The 16,629-nt window shown below is 41.7% G+C and overlaps 1 protein-coding gene, 1 long non-coding RNA gene and 1 pseudogene across 2 annotated transcripts in view; 2 read left to right on the forward strand and 1 right to left on the reverse strand.

The window, feature by feature from the left end:
- The window catches only part of LOC146672783 (uncharacterized), a 28,042-nt gene extending 11,811 nt beyond the window's left edge, over positions 1-16,231 (forward strand). Inside the window, exons 2-5 of the long non-coding RNA XR_014908537.1 lie at positions 9,936-10,075; positions 10,167-10,241; positions 10,393-10,468; positions 15,474-16,231. This is a non-coding gene — a long non-coding RNA (uncharacterized LOC146672783). The remainder of the gene's footprint in view (positions 1-9,935; positions 10,076-10,166; positions 10,242-10,392; positions 10,469-15,473) is intronic.
- The window catches only part of LOC146672777 (ribonuclease inhibitor-like), a 176,508-nt gene that overhangs the window by 122,959 nt on the left and 36,920 nt on the right, over positions 1-16,629 (forward strand). The window lies entirely within an intron of this gene.
- Positions 2,281-5,778, reverse strand: LOC146672784 (histone H1 pseudogene; annotated as a pseudogene).

Below are 16,629 nucleotides of genomic sequence, written 5' to 3' on the forward strand. Positions count from 1 at the left end.
ATCAGTAAACTACAATTATTTTCATAAGTCGCCTCAGACATGGATCATCCCATGTACTCAGGCAACATTAATGTAATCGGTGACTGCTCTTAAGCAAAGTCACTCCACTTATATATTACTATGGGCTCAAAAGTGGCCAGCTAATGAGCCCATATCAAACTATCCCAGAAACACTGTATCTCTTATTTGTTTTTCTCATGTCACTTGTCCGCTTCTGCCGAATCCTCTACACGCAGTCATAGAAAAACAAACATTAGCAATACACATTGACTGTGGTCAGACGGAGGTCAGACACAGGTCAACAGGTTCCAGAGGTGCAATAAAAACACCATAAAGCCAACCATCCATAACTATGGAAAGAAGTGACACTAGTTTTTAACACAGGAAATTTCACACGTGTTATTCACATCATCAAAGTAACCTTCACATTTTCCCAAAAACACAGTGTAACAGCATCACCACTCATAACCTATAAACACAGTTTTCCTCACACATAAACCCAGAAATCCTGTAGTAGGAAAAAACATCAACCAGTTGTCCTGGTATAAATCGCATCATCAATTCACATGAAGAACTGGCATGCTGTAAGAAAAGAAAATGCAAATATTAGCGCTTGCGCAGGCGTATGCATACTTTGTCACAGTTATCTCTGTGAGCAACACAAGCCTATGAATAACACACCTGATAAATGCACAGACACAGAAAATGGCATTTAAAAGGTTAAATCATCATGCAACCTCGAGTGTTGCTGTCATCTTTCTGCTCCTGTAAAAGGAAACACATGGGTTCATCTGCATCTTTGTCAGGTGGGGGTTAACTTCACACAATCATGTTCAGTTAGTCAGTTATTTTAAAATTCTTACTCATTCACTCAGTGGTTCCTTCTTTTGCTAATTGTGGAAATTATCATCGCATTCGTTTCCACGCTCAGCAAAACGACGTTATTTCAAAAAGAAAAATAATTTAGACTGGATTTCCTCGTTGAATCCTTTTCGGGGGGGGGGGGGACTCTCATTTCCTAATTGTCCCAAATAAGTGGCTTTCTCCTGAGCCCATTTTAAATGTGGAGAAACTCACTTGCAACAATTTTCTTGACGACGTGTAACGCTTTTAATTCCTGACTTGCAGATCTGCTCAAAGAAAAGAAATTCACAAGCAAAAATCAGTGCTTGTTCAAAAATGAAAAATGAAAAATAACAGAGGTTATCAAACCAAACTTTCAGTGCACTGTGAAAGTATCAAAATAAAAAGGCCTTGTTATAGTCATGACACAAGCTCCTCATCTCAGGAGGGTAAATCACCATTAGCATGGTACATCATACCATCATACTAATTGGCAGGCTCAACTTCACAACAAAAGAAAAATCATCAGCTAGATTCACTCCAAACCAACCATCAGCTGCACAACACACACATAAGCCTAATGTCTTATTAGCTATGAGTTTAAACACCAGGTCTGTGCTCTTCACTCATTTAGGCCACAGATCTATTTTATTCAGTTTTCCTGTTCCCTTCATCATAAAACATGTGACATGCTGTCATGCACTTCACAAAAAAAGTTTGTTCTGACGTATTCAGAGTTGTGTATCTAAATACAGGATTCACTCACACATCAAAGCAGGAAACTCAAGTGTTTTTGAGTCCCCACTCAACACACAACAACTCCAACACATCCCATTCACTCGTGCTAAAATTCAGTCACCTTTCATTAATCTTAAACCGATCAACTAATTTGCATATCAGCTATTAACCCACTAAGTTGACAGGACGACAGAAAAGCATGTTCAAAATAGTATCACAAAAGACAATTTCCCTCATACAGTAAATTACTTGCTGCATCAATCAAGCAGGAAGCTTCTCCCAATTTACTATATTAACAACTAAATTTATTGTCTGATCACTGGTTGGTCAAACCAGAATCTTTTTCCCCACAAAAGTTTAAATTGTTGTCCTGCAACCTAGAGAGTCAATTTTTTGCATTGGATAAATTCAGTATTTGATAACAAGTGTCTGCTAAATTGACACTATTTTAACACTGATGAAAGATAACAAGCTAATTTTCATTACATGGGTGTTTGTGTTATTAGGCAGGTTTAATGCATGTCTGTGGAGCTGCATATCCAGCAGAGCATGTTCTTAAAGCTGCCTTTCCTACACATTTCTCTGCTATTTGATCATTTCTTAAATACTGTGCTATGAGTCCACTGGTCTTTGCATCACACGGGGTGACTCGGACAAGATGATAAACAGACTCACGCTTAAGATGTTGTCTAATCTTCATAAGCTCTCTTGTGTTTGGAATTGTTAGTAGGGTTAATGCATGTTCTGCTTGTGTGTGTGATTTTGTATGTTTCTATTTTCGCAATGTTTCAGACCCCTTCACAATTTTCCAACTTAAGCAGTCAGTTTTCTTTTCCCAGGTTTTTTTACCCCAAATTTTTATTTCCCACATTAAATAACAAAATTTGTGTTCTCACCACTCTCACTCTATTGTCCTCTCCCACTTCAATAGTCCAATAGCAGGCAGTTTCTCCTTCAGCTTTGTCCTGTCCCTCCTCTGATGCGGTTGACTTTGTGCTAGTGGCTGAAGTGCTGCTGCTGCCTTCTTGGGCGACTTCTTAGCAGCTGCTGCCGGTTTCTTGGCTTTGGCCGCGGCGGGCTTCTTGGCTTTGCTCTCAGTAACCTTGTTCATCTTAAAGGATCCGGAGGCCCCGGTGCCCTTGGTCTGCACCAGAGTGCCCTTCGCCACCAGGCTCTTGATGGCGGTCTTGACACGGGCCTTGTTCTTTTTCACATCGTAGCCTCCGGCAGCCAGAGCCTTCTTGAGAGCGGCCGCGAACACGCCGTTGCGCTCCTTGGAAGCGGCCACGGCTTTCACAATCAGCTCGCCCACGCTGGGGCCGACCTTCTTGGGCTTGGAAGTCGTCGTCGTCTTCTTCTTCTTGGCCTGAACCTCTACACAGGGCGCAGGGCGTGTTTATGATGGAGCCTTTCCCACCACAGCGCTGGCACGTTGAGCGCATCATGAAGGGTCCATTTCTTTCATGTAGCTATGGTCGCTAGCCAGCATGCTAGTCGCATGTGGCTTGCCCGAGTCACTCAGTCCTTTCTGAGCATTTCGACATGCTGCCGCCGCAGAACCTGGCCTCAGATCCAGCAGGTTTAGCGCGCTGATCTCCAAAAAAAGTCCCGAAAGCCAGAAAGACGTCAAATAAGTGTCTCGTGCTAAGCGCTCGAACAAAAACTCCTCTTCACGCCGCCATCTTGCTCGCCCCTCCGTGGAATTCATCCAATCAGACAGAAGATGGGTTTGCTTTCTTCTCTGATGCTGTTTGTCCACACTGCTGCTGCTTGCTGGAACTCTTTGTTCAGGACTTTTGCTGCTGTCTCTTTATCTGTCATATTATTGCTCTTTGGAGCTGCATTCCTTGTCTTCAGGGAGGAGTGAGAGCTGCTTGTGAGTTTGAGAGACACATGGTGCTGTAAATAAATCAGCCAGAAACTTGGCCTGAATGTTTCCAATGATGTTAAACTATGACTTTCTTCCGACCGCTGCATGTGGAAAATTGATTCAGGTCTGCTTTTCACCTGAAAGTGACAAACTAAGACATTTCATTATTATCATCACTGCTTAATCAACACACATCTCTCTCTCTCTGTGTTTTTGTGAACAGTCCTTTCTTAAAAGCAGAAAATAATATTGTAGTTGTTCTTGGCTGATCAACACAAAACCTTTTTCCTATAATTATTTTTCATCTACAATGTAAATTTTGTCTCTTTTTCACTCTTTTTTTTAATATATATATATATTTTTTAAAATAGCTGGTGACCTGCAGAATCACCGCTCTCACAATCAAAGGCAATCACTCTTACACAGCGCACAAAAACACTGTGACGTCAGACACATTCACACTCACTTTTTCATCTGCGTAAATAAATCACATGGCTGATGATATGTACCATGGTGATCCATAAATATGATCACCAGTTTATTTAACTATTTTTCAACCCAACAAAACAAATAAACAAAAACATGATGCTGATGTTATGAACACTCTACACACAAGTCAAGATGCAGGAAAACTGCTCACGGAAACGCTGCACACTCCAGTTATCACAGTTATCATAGTTCTGTTTGTGTGAATTATCTGCTTTCATTATTAATACCAGTTTATAGGTTGTTATCCTTTTTATTATTAGTTTGAATGCATTAAAATTAAGTTGTAATTTAGCTTTTTGTTTATTTTACTTTATTCCTCTTGCATTTATATCTATTCAGTCGGGTCTGTTTCCAACCCTTTCTTAAACTACTTCAAACTACTGTGATCTCTAATTTTCGCTGGGTGAGGGATTATTATGTTCTTCCTAGTCTGAACTGCTCTCTTCACCTGAGCTGCTATCCTATTCTGAGTTACTGTCTACTTTGTTTCTTCTACCTCTTGCTCTTCCACGATGCATTCCTCTCTCTTTCTTTTGGATTAGTCCTGCTCCGGCTTGCTGTTTTTCTAGACATTTCTCATCAGGTGTTAATTTTACTTGTTTATCACCCATTTTCAAAGATTTTGCTGGGCCGTCGCTGGCACGCTTGACTTCAGAGTGGTTTACTGATACGGCCTTCGACTTCACCCTAACGGTGAAGCGGTATCAGTTTTATGAGATGAAACTCAACAGTTCTCCTTTGTCACCAGCACGTGAGCCTCAGCAAAGAAAACAAAAAATGGAAGTAGTTCAGCAGCGTATTGTGCTGTAAAATCAACTTACTTCCAGACACATACACACACATAAACATTTGCGCGCTAATTTGTCACGAGATAATTTCAGCTACCTCTAAAACTGGTCAAAACACAGTTCCTTTTGGCGAACTTAAACCCCCCTTTTTTTTATCACATTTCTTTAAACTTTTGCAGCCGTCTTATATACCGAAATAGTGTTTCTCACCCCTGACGTCCCACTGGTGATTCAGATCATTGGACTGAATCCCACCGCCGTGGACCAGATTATAACACCGGCCCAGACCCGAATTTAACGTCCTGGGGCTCTCTCCTCGTCCAAGAGGGCTGTGCACAGGCTTCGGTGCTGGCTCCCCACGGCGTCAGGAATCAGTGCTGGATCTTGGAACAGAGTCACAGATGACAATTCTGATATTTTCTGATCCGGCTCGAAGGACCAAATAATGTTAGGGAAAATATTCTAAAACACTTCTTCAGTAAAGACTCAGAGAAGAGAAACACACAGAACTTCTTGCTAGCAAGGGCAGCCTCCAGACTGAGACTCGCACTAAGAAACTGCCCCAATCTTTATTTATACTTCAGTAGGGGTGTATGTGTGTGTGTGTGTGTGTGTGTGTGTGTGTGTGTGTGTGTGTGTGTGTGTGTGTGTGTGTGTGTGTGTCCTGCTGATCAAAGGGTCATGAGAGCACAAAAGGTACATCCTTGGTCAGGAAAGGGGGTAGTCTCCCCCACCCTAGATAACATGGTGAGCAAGTCCAGCAGTTCATCTATATGTAAAGAAGCACTTAAACTAAAACAGACATAGCTACGTTAATCCTGCCGTAAAACAATAAAACAAGGTATGAGCTCTCATGCTCCCAGACGTGGGGGTGCATTCCTGGGATGCACCCCAAGCCTGCAGCCTGTTAGAGATCACACACAATTAATTATATGCCTCTAAGTATACATGGTTGAATATTTCCTAATACAAATAACTACATGCAGTATTCTACCATATGCAAACTTATATCACTAAAAGATTATACTGACTACTAAATACAATTTTCCATTGACAGCTTTGTAAAACAAGACCTGAAGGGTTAAGGTTAAAGTTATGGTTAGAGTTAATGTTAGGGATAGGGCTGGAATGGACGGCTGGAGCCTCTCCTCCAAGTGTGTGTTACTGCCGCCATCAGCATTCTGTTGTATTCTGTTGTCTGCTTTTCTCTGTAAGCGCTTCGAGCCTGTACTTTTTTGCTTTAGCTGAGTAATGAAGTTGAATCAGTACTTTAACTTTCACTGGAACAATAGTATTTTTACTTCTACTTAAGTGGAGAATGTCTGATCTTTCGCCAACTCTGGCTGTCTCTCAGTCTTGGAATACCCACTTGTTGTCCAGCGGTGTCCTGGGAATATGGGAACTAGACAGACTGGGGAAACAATGGGAGGAGACACAAAGATGGAATCACTTTTACCATCTTTTATGTATTTGCTGGTCGTCTTATTTCTTCTATTTTGCAAGCACAGTGTTGCAATCATTGTCTTTGTGGTACAATGACACAGGTAGAATGCAGGTGTTTTCATGTAACACGATGCCAGAAAGATGAGTAATGTGTTTTGAAGAGAAGATAAAACATCATGTTTGAACAAAGATAAGCAGCAGACACGTCTGTGTGTGAGTTGTTCAGGTTCAGTAAGAAGGTAATATGTCTGCAGAATTTGTAATTCTTATGAAGATATTGCTTGTACAATAAATAAAATCTCTTTAACTTCTTCTGGAGAGTGTCTTTATATATTTAGTCATTTTGGGGCGATCCTTTATTTAGTAGTAACTCTAGTCGGGGATATATATCAGAGTTTACTTTCAGATATGAGCATTGTGTTTCCTGTGGATTAATGAATGAATTATTTATTTATGTAATTTTTGAAAGACTGGCTCATGTAAAATATCTGAAAGTATGACAAAGCTCTCCTGTTACACTTTATGGACACCTGAGCTTCACCATGAGGGCCTGTCTTTATTCACTTTATTCACTGAAATCCACTTTTGAATGAATTCACAGTAATCACTGACACCTTCAGAGCATTACATTCATTAAAGACGTCTTCTACACCTACTCTTCCAGACGACCGACACATACTTCAACCACTGCAGGTTAACCAGCCACTCATCAGTAAAGCAAAAACTAAATGTAAATGTCCTCATGTGGAAAAGACTGAAACACAACTCCCATATATCACTAATGTAACAGATCCATTTAGGGAGAGTGAGAACACTAGGCTGGATGTGTTTTAATGCAGGAACATTCATCATGTCTTGAGTTCAACAAATCATTTACATTGAATATGTGAGCTGGATGGTTACACGATACAATGTGATTGTCAACAATAACTGCAATGAACGCTGGTTTGAGGGCGGAGTCAAGGAGGCCATTTACGTGAAAAGGGAAAGACCCTCTCTGAATCAAGGAGGGGGCCTAAGGGTACATCTGTCACCATCTTACAATGCTGTGATTGCAGCCGTTCTCCAACTCTCTGTGAATGGTACTCAAGACCATTGATCAGTGGTTGTTGATCAATGGTCATGAGAATTTGCATAATCATGATTAAGGAACTGATCTCCCAGCCCATTGTTCCTTCAGTCGGCTGGTTTCTCTGACTGAAAACGCTACGTCCAGAAGAACAGAATCAACTTTTGGAGATTTACTTCCCTGATGATTGAGCACGCATCAAGACCTTTTAATCAGGCCAACAAATATCTTGTACTCAATTTTAGCAGCAGCCATTGTGACACTGATGATAAAACTTGTGTAAAAGTGCGAAGCTGTAAAAAAGTAATTATAAAAAAGCGTTTTTGTAGCTGAATGTTACTGGATAGCTGTTTCATCTGTAACACATCAAAATAACCTGCTAAGGTTTAATAGGCTATAAGGAACACACTCACTTCCTGCGCCCTGGGCAATAAGAGACGTTTTGTGTTTTATAATTTATTGATATGTTTGATCCTTTCTGACCTGCGTTAATGAAGCAGTCATTAGAGCACCATGTCCGCTATAATAGTTCTGTAGTTTGATGCTTGAGTCGTTGCAGACTTGTTGAAACTCCCTCACCCGTCAAAGCAGCGTCTTTGTTATTCGAGTCCAGCAGATGGCAGTGTTTCACTGTCTGACGGCTGTCTGAAGCTTCAGCTGGATTATCCGTTTTCATGTTTGATTAGAGGTTTGTGTGTGTGTGTGTGGGTTTTTAGCCACGAGTTGTCCACGATAAAGCATATTGAATGGCCTGTCTAATATTGTTAGAATTCTCCTTTGGGTTAGTTTCATTACTCAATCGGGACATTTATTTGGAAAAAGAAAAAAAGAGGGGAAAAAAAGAAAAAAAAGAAAAGAATTTAAAAAAAAAAAAAATCCTCATAGTTTACATTTACAAATATCAATACTGAATGTTACGTCCCTCTGCAGCTTCTAATCGTCTCAGTGTTTTCAGCTGGTGCTAATTGGCCACACCTAGTCAGGTGTGGATAAAAGCATACCTGAGGCAAGCTTCCCGGCAGTGCACTAGTCTTTGCCTTGGTGGCACCAGCCATTTTAGCCGACCTGGTTTTCCATTTTAGGATGAAACCTCTTCTCACCCACACTCTGTTATTCATCTCTGTTTTTATGTTGCGGCTTTTGAGCCGGGTCGTAACATAAGTGGTGGCTCGTCCGGGATCTTTGGACATTTTAGTGGAGACTGAATATCAGTCTTTTGTTTTGCTTTTAAGTGGGTGAGTGATGGTGTTCAGTGTAATTGTGCAAACTCCCTTTAGTAAGTGTGTTTCAGCTGGGTGGCTGTGCTGCCCTTCCATTGAAGCACTTGTTTGTTGTTTTGCTTTATTGTTTTAGTTTATTGTGTTTGGTGGCTATCCTGGGTGGGGGTACGCTTCAGAGTTTGGTAGGAGACTATATCTCTGGTCTGCTGCCTGCTCTCGAGTTCGCGTTTAAAGTTGCCTCGAGCCTGGTACACCACTGAAGACTAGGGTAGGAAAAGTAAGGGTTTTGTTGTTTTTAGTGTTTTAGGCTGGGAGTTGCACATAGTGAATCAGTGGCACCAAACTTGGTAGGAGGTTTGAGACCATTCATGATTATGGTCTGTAGCTGAGGCAGGTAGGCTGTTTTTTAAGTTGGCATTGTGTGTACACCATGTGTGTGCATATGTCAGTGTTGATAGATGCTAATGAGATCCTTGTGAGGTGAGTGTTTTGTGATGTGACCTTTAGTGTTGTGGGGAATATGGCTATTTTGTTGGATCACTTGTGAGTGTTGGCCAGGTGATGGCAATAACACTGTGGGGTGCTGAGCCACCCTTGATGTGATCATTGTGTGGCCATAACTCTCTATTTTGTGGTTGGTCACTAGTGTGCTTGATTTACTGAACTTTTTGGATTAGAGTAACTTGTTGTGGTATAGGGCCACTTGTATGTGACTGTGTGGTGGAGACAACAGATCACTTGTGATTATTTGTTGCTACTTTTGGTTTTGTGTTGTAGCAGGTCAGGTAATCATTTTGGGTTTGACTGTTGTGCTCCTTTGTGTTGGTCACATGTTACTTTTTGTCTGTTCAGTGTGGCAACTTCAGATCCTCATGTAGGGGCATCCATGCTTAAAGATGGCAACTTACTTTTGAGGGATCAAGGCTTCAGATGGACTTTTAATTTGTTTAGGGGTCCTAGAGGAACCCTTTTAAGGGAGGAGGTGTTACGTCCCTCTGCAGCTTCTAATCGTCTCAGTGTTTTCAGCTGGTGCTAATTGGCCACACCTAGTCAGGTGTGGATAAACGCATACCTGAGGCAAGCTTCCCAGCAGTGCACTAGTCTTTGCCTTGGTGGCACCAGCCATTTTAGCCAACCTGGTTTTCCATTTTAGGATGAAACCTCTTCTCACCCACACTCTGTTATTCATCTCTGTTTTTATGTTGCGGCTTTTGAGCCGGGTCGTAACATGAGTATAATCACACTGGAAGTACCAGCATCAGGAATGTGGTTTCTTGTTTTTGGATCTATAATATTTAGTCTGGTTAGTTATTGTTACTGTAACCAGTGCAAAATCTGCTCTGATGACTCAACGTTAATGTTTGAGCCCCTGAGCGCTAAAAGAAGTGTGTTTTGTAAAGTATTAAAACTACATTTAATGGAAGGAAAAATGGATCACTGCTTCCTATAAGAGTTGGTTTTCTCTGTGTGTGTAGCCACTCTGTGCCTGGTGGACTTGGCTGGCAGTGAGCGAATGGTGAAGAGCCAGTCTCAGGGTGACCATTTCAAAGAGATGACCGCCATCAACAGCTCACTGTCCAACCTGGGCGTCGTTATCGCCGCTCTGGCCAACGAGGTCTGCAGCTGCAGTTTCTGTAGTCTTAGATGTCACACCTGCTTTCTTTACATTTACAGTATTAATGATTTTTTTGGCCTTTGTGTTCCAGGAGACTTGCGTAGCTTACAGGAACTCGAAGCTCACGTACCTCCTGCAGGGATGTTTGGGGGGGAAACGGCAAAACGTGAGTTTGTTGACATCACAAATCTTTATAATGACGACACATAAAACTGAAGGAATTTATCCCCAAAAAATATTTAACAGCGTTTGATCTCACCACTTCAGATTGTGACTGTTTATTCTTTGGCACTAATTTTGGATGTCTTTATTTGCAGCTTGATGTTTGTTAACATTGCTCCGGAGCCCGACAGCTTTGGGGAAACTCTGAACTCATTGAGGTTTGCCAGCAAGGTCAGTGCAGTCTGGTTTCCAGTGTTCATTGGACAGAGTACATTAGTGATGTCCTTAGATCAGCTGTTTATGGTAAACCAAAGCCATACTCCATATCCATTTTAATACCTTGGTATGTAATTCACACTCACATTTTGTCTGAAGAGTAGGGATGTTCCTGGCATCTTATTTACTAGTCGACTAATCGAGGGGGAAATAATTAGACTAACCAACTAATGTAAAACTAAGGAACATTCAGATATTGAGTTGATTTTCAGAACTGATTAATAGAAACTGTCAAACTAGACGCAGAGGTATCTTAAACCATTTATCACATTCTGTTAAATACAAATGAAAATGCGTTACTACAAAAGATGTTCTATTAAAATATGACAATCATTTGAGAATCTAAAAGTACGTCTAAGTGTGGCGAGAATGATTCAGGTAATACATTATACAGCCGTTTTCTAGTCAGGTTGTGGGGGCAGCAGGAAGGACCACTCCTGACCACAGCTGATAGATGTAAACTGGCTAGCATGACCAAGGATGCTGGGGCCTCCTACTGGTAGGACGTGCCCAGCTGGAACAGCCTCCTGGCCAAGGTGGCTGTCACCTTTTGATGTGAAGGAGTAGTGACTCTACTCTGAGCCCCTCCCCCATTGACTTAACTGCTCTCCTAAAGGAGAGGTTTTCCACCTCTCAGGAAACTAATTTCCTCTGCGTGTCTCTGCGATCTCAGTGTTAACAAGAAGATCAGGGTAGATTAATAGATTTATGGCGTTTCTCAACAACAGTGCACCATCTGGTGGTAGATCGCTGCCTAACATTTAGAACACAATGTACCAGCATTGGGCATCAATTGAAATTTTAACAATTAGATTGAACGACTGGTAAGTCTGATACAGACTAGTGACAATTAGTCGACTAGTCACATAAATCCCTGATAGAGCCCACAGAAGTGGCCTGCACCATGTGCGTGGCTTGCTTTGCAGTTTAACCCTCAGTAGGACCTACAGCCATTTTTCATCCCCAGCGTTTTTTAATATTAGGCCATTTTCACTGTGTTGAATAGAATATAGCCAAACCTTCCGACCCTTTTCTTTTTTCTTTAGAATTGCAGTCTCCGTTTATTAGATTAGCTTAAAGTGGCTAAGCTACAAACCGCCATCCACATGAGGTCCTAGAGCCATAAATCGCCCCATTGAAACCCATTATAAACGCTATTTTTCACTGCAGAATTATTACCATTAACGTATGGGTGATGGCTTCTGTTTCGGTTCGGTGTTGGACAAGCGGCCTTAGAATTGTAATTTTTTTTATTTGGCCACCGGGTGGCGCCCTTGTTCCACATGTGATGCCTGCTGGAACATAGACCTTTTCCAGCGGGCTGCTCGAGACATACACCCGGGAAAGGCAGACTCATTCCCCGAGTGCAGCAGCAGCTTGGCCCGCTGCTCGTTCGGGACCATTTTCTGCCCTTAGGGCTGTTAGAGGGTGCATTTTGACCTTTATATTTAAAAATAAATAAAATAAAGGTCTCTCTGCCTAAAAGGGAAAAATTTGTGTCTGTCTCATTCTAAGTTTAGATAAGTTTGAAGTACACCCTGCAATGCAAACAAATCTAACATGAAAACAAGAACATGAAAACAAGAATAAAAAAACAAATTAGACTTTATTTTGTCGCCAACCTCAGCTTGTTTATGCAGGTGCAGGCAGGAGAGGTTATAAGAATAAGCCGTAGCGCGGGAGTAGGCATTTTCACGATGGCACGGTACCGAGGAAGTAGTGGACATCCTGATGCGCTCTGACAGCGAGGATCTCTCCTCTTCATCTGCTGAGAGTGACTCTGATTCCAGGGGTGACACAGATGATTCGTCTCTCGACACTGATCGCCAGCAGGAGTCCTCTGATTTTTCTTCTGAAGATGAGAACGAGGGGAGGACGCCGGAGGAAGCAGCGGCGTGGACCTCCAAAGATGGGAAGAAATGGTCCGCAACAAACGCCGAGACGCTGCGCTACGTCGCAGCACCCACGGGGCTTATTCCGGGACCGACCCACTACGCCGTAGCCCGAATTACGGACCCACTCTCCAGCTTCAGGTTGTACATAACTGATGGGATTATACAGCATATAGTTGCAATGACAAACCTTCAGGGCAGACGCTAAATCTCATTCTGGAGAGATTTAGATAGCAACGAAATGCTCGCTTATGTGGGGCTGCTAATTTTGTCCGGTGTATACCGGTCAAAGCACGAGGCCATCGCCAGCCTTTGGAGTGAGAAAACGGGAAGGAAGATTTTCCGTGCCTCAGTGGCTGAGAAAAGATTTTGTCACATAACCAGAGCGCTCCGATTTGATGACAAACTCACCCGACCTGCACGATGTGCGGACAAATTGGCTCCCATTCGGCAGATATGGGACATGTGGGCACACCGCCTGGGGATGTTTAGTCCAGACCGGGACCTTACGGTGGATGAGCAGCTGGTACCGTTCAAGGGAAGGTGCAGTTTCCGCCAGTATATCCCCAAAAAGCCTGCGAAATGCGGCATAAAGGTCTGGGCAGCATGCGATGTCAAGACATCATACACCTGGCGGCTGCAGGTTTACACCGGGAGAGCAGCGGGCGAACCGGCCGAGGTAAACCAGGGGATGAGGGTCATCCAGCAGATGACTGACGGGCTCCATGGGCATGTCGTCACAGTCGACAATTTTTTTTTTTTTTTTTTTTTTTTTTTTTTTTTTTTTCACCTCATCTGAACTGGCAGAGGAACTCCTCAAAAATAAAATGGCTCTGGTCGGCACAATCCGCCAGAACAAAAAAGAAATCCCACCCGTTTTGCGCTAGATGAGAGGGAGAGCCGTCTACTCCTTGATCTTTGCCTTTTCAGCGAAACAGACCCTAGTGTCGTACATTCCCCGACAGGGCAGGAATGTGCTTTTATTGAGCACGAAACATCGCAGGCCGGAGGTCAGCGATGACGAGAGAAAAAAGCCAGCGATCATCACAGACTACAATCGATGCAAAGGAGGTGTCGACAACCTTGATAAGGTGGGTGTCATTACGCATCAGTTACGCACACCTTTATTCAACTCCAACTCCATGAACATACACACACCCACAATGGACAACTGTACCCTCAAACACAATAATAACATGGACTGAACCACCACTCACAACCACTAGCACTTTATATAGCCTCTGTAGAAACTATCTACACCCTCACTTATCTTAACTGCACTACTGTATAGCTCTGTGTAAATAATCATTCTGTACATTCGATAATCTTTAATCCTACAACTGTTTACAACTTGCATAGTTCCCATTTCTGTATAGCTGTATATCCCAGATTCTGTAAAGTTATTTATTTCATATTCTGTATAGTTTTTCATACTTATATCCTGTACATAGCTTGTACTCACTACAGCCTGTACATAACTATAGTTATAGAATATTCACAACATACTTCATACCATGTACATTATAACATAATAGACCCATTTCTGTAATATACTCACATATCTACATTATTGCTAATATATATTGTAATATATCTATATCACTAAAGCACTTCTGGATGGATGCAAACTGCATTTCATTGCCCTGTGCATGTGCAATGACAATAAAGTTGAATTCTAATTCTATTCATTTTTCTTCATATATTCTTGTGTAAAATATACAGAGGTTTTAGTGTGTGTGTGTGTGTGTGTGTGTGTGTGTGTGTGTATTTTTTGTTATGTTGTCGGCACCTACTCCTGCAGGAGAGGGACCAATCGATGGCCAATGGCCCTTTTTCATCACATCATAGACGTCTCCCTCTACAACGTCTTCATGCTGTGGACCTCCGTGGATCAGGCCTGGCATCAGCAGAAGCCACACAGGAGGAGGATGTTCATTGAAGAGGTGGGAGAAGGCCTGATCACGCCCCATTTGTCACAAAGACCGCGTCTTCCCCGCTCATCAGCCGCTGCTGAGTTAGTAAGAGATGCGCAGGATGGTGCTGCTGCAGGCCCCTCTGGAGTGACAAATCCCAAGGGCAGGAAGCTCTGTGAGCTCTGTGTTGGGAAAAGGAGGCGAGTGGGAAACACATGCAGCAAATGTGGAAAATTCAGCTGCCGAGCCCACAGCAAATTTGTCTGCAGCCACTGCTCTACCTGAGCAAGACATTTACCCCCCAGCCACACACACGCCCCCCACCCTCTCACTGCTTTCTCACTTTCTCACACTCTTTCTCTCTCATACATTTCCCCATTCCCAACAACAATATACATAATTACATTTACCATATACATGTTCTTGTTCATTGTTGAAAAATGTTTGTTTGGTTCAAACTGATCTTGTATTTTTATTTACATAATGCTTTTTATTTGATTTTAGATGGCAACAAGGTAATATGCATTTATTGGGGCAAGAGTGAAAAACGTTCTCCTGCAAAAAAACTAACGGCCGATCAAAATGAAGGTCAGTAATTTTTAGACCATCCAAAGGCCTAATTAAAAGTACAATAAAATATAACTGTCAAATGTATTTTATGGAAAATATTTAATTCATTTTTTTTGCCAAAAAAGGCAGTGTGCTCATGTGACAAAACCGGGATATAAAAGGTTAAAATCGCGAAATATAATTAAGACTTTATATGAATATTTCAAGGAGAAGTAGGTCTAAAATATTGGCTAATTTAAAGTGGAAAAATATTAATGTATAATCTTTTTATAGCACTTATGGCGTGGTCGATTTTTGGCTCTAGGTCTTCATAAGGGGTACACTTTTTTTTTTTTTTTTTTTTTTTTTTTTTTTAAAGCACATACAAACAACTCTTCTTATGAGAATATTAGGACGCGTCTTGTATATATGATCAGCTCGCACATGGCCCGAAGATTGGTTTACCTTCTGCCATGTTGAGGCCAAAAACCCTGAGGACAGGAAAAAAACAAAAAAAAAACAAATGGTAGGTTGTCTCTGTGTGAGAGACGTTGGCATTATACCCGATATTTTTTTAAAAATGCAATGTGTGGATTTCTTTTACAGACAACATCTGCCATGTTGTGGACCGCTCAGTCTCCCCCTCCAGCACTGCTAATCCAGATGTTGGATCTGTTTCCACAAGCCCCGCGAATTCTAGAGACTTATTCATCATGAAGAAAACAAGACAGTCGATCGATCGATTATTTGCGCAAGGGAGGCCACCATGAAAATGACCTCTAGATCCTCCTCCTCCTGCTGCCTTTTATTGAGAGACCGTTCACACAAAACACGTCAGAACAAAGCCACGCCCAGACGTGTGTGTGAGTGAGAGGAAAAAACTAATGGAGCATGTGGAGCAGGGAAATTATTTTACTGCTATTGTTAAAGAATAATCATCATCACCATTGCATTAATAATATAATCTGTAGTTTATATTGCATTCAGAGGTTGAACAGTGTGTCTTTCAGAAAAGGCTAAAAGTCACAGGCTGACAGGAAACAGGCTTGCAGAGAGTTTGCAGAAGTGAAACCAGTCTTAGGTTATTTTGAGCAGCAGGCCAGACGAGGCCATTTGAATTACTAGGTTATTCAAATTGATCATTGCTTTAACAATGTAACAGATAGCTTTAAGATGGCCTTAAGATGTTTATGCATTCAAGTTATTATATTAATTTTGTATTTCAGATGCAGTTATAACTATTTTATACATAATGCATATCTGTGCTTATTTGAGTTGATGTTCAGGTTCATTAATGGTCTAAAGCTTCACTAGTGAGAGTGTCTAGATGATCCATGCTGAGGGAAAACTAGAACATAGAAGGAATTGCAATACATGCTTACAAAACACTTATATCAGTTTATTTTAATATCTTTTATATGTTCATATTCTTGTATTAAGCTTTTAGTAGGGGTTCTTGATTGAAACATTTATTTAGTAGATGACATATCCATAGTTTTAGTTCAGTTATTACATATCTGAGAGTGGCTTCTGTCTCTCTGTCTAGAGGTCAGGAGCTAGTCGCGAGGTGAAATAGGGTGCAATTGTGGTTAGCACACAGACACACACACACTCAGTTAGAGAGAATCATTTATAGGTAAAAGTTTAATCATGTTTTGCTTGGGGTTGCAAAAAGAGCAGTTTGTCGCAGAACTGCTGCTGAGGTGCCAAGATGGCAAGCGAGCATCCGGCAGTGACAGGAAGCACCTGTTATGAAGATAGA

Source organism: Rhamphochromis longiceps, linkage group LG3, assembly GCF_057381845.1.
Source record: "Rhamphochromis longiceps isolate RC_006_pf linkage group LG3, R_longiceps_female_GT1.1, whole genome shotgun sequence".
Classification (NCBI taxonomy): domain Eukaryota; kingdom Metazoa; phylum Chordata; class Actinopteri; order Cichliformes; family Cichlidae; genus Rhamphochromis; species Rhamphochromis longiceps.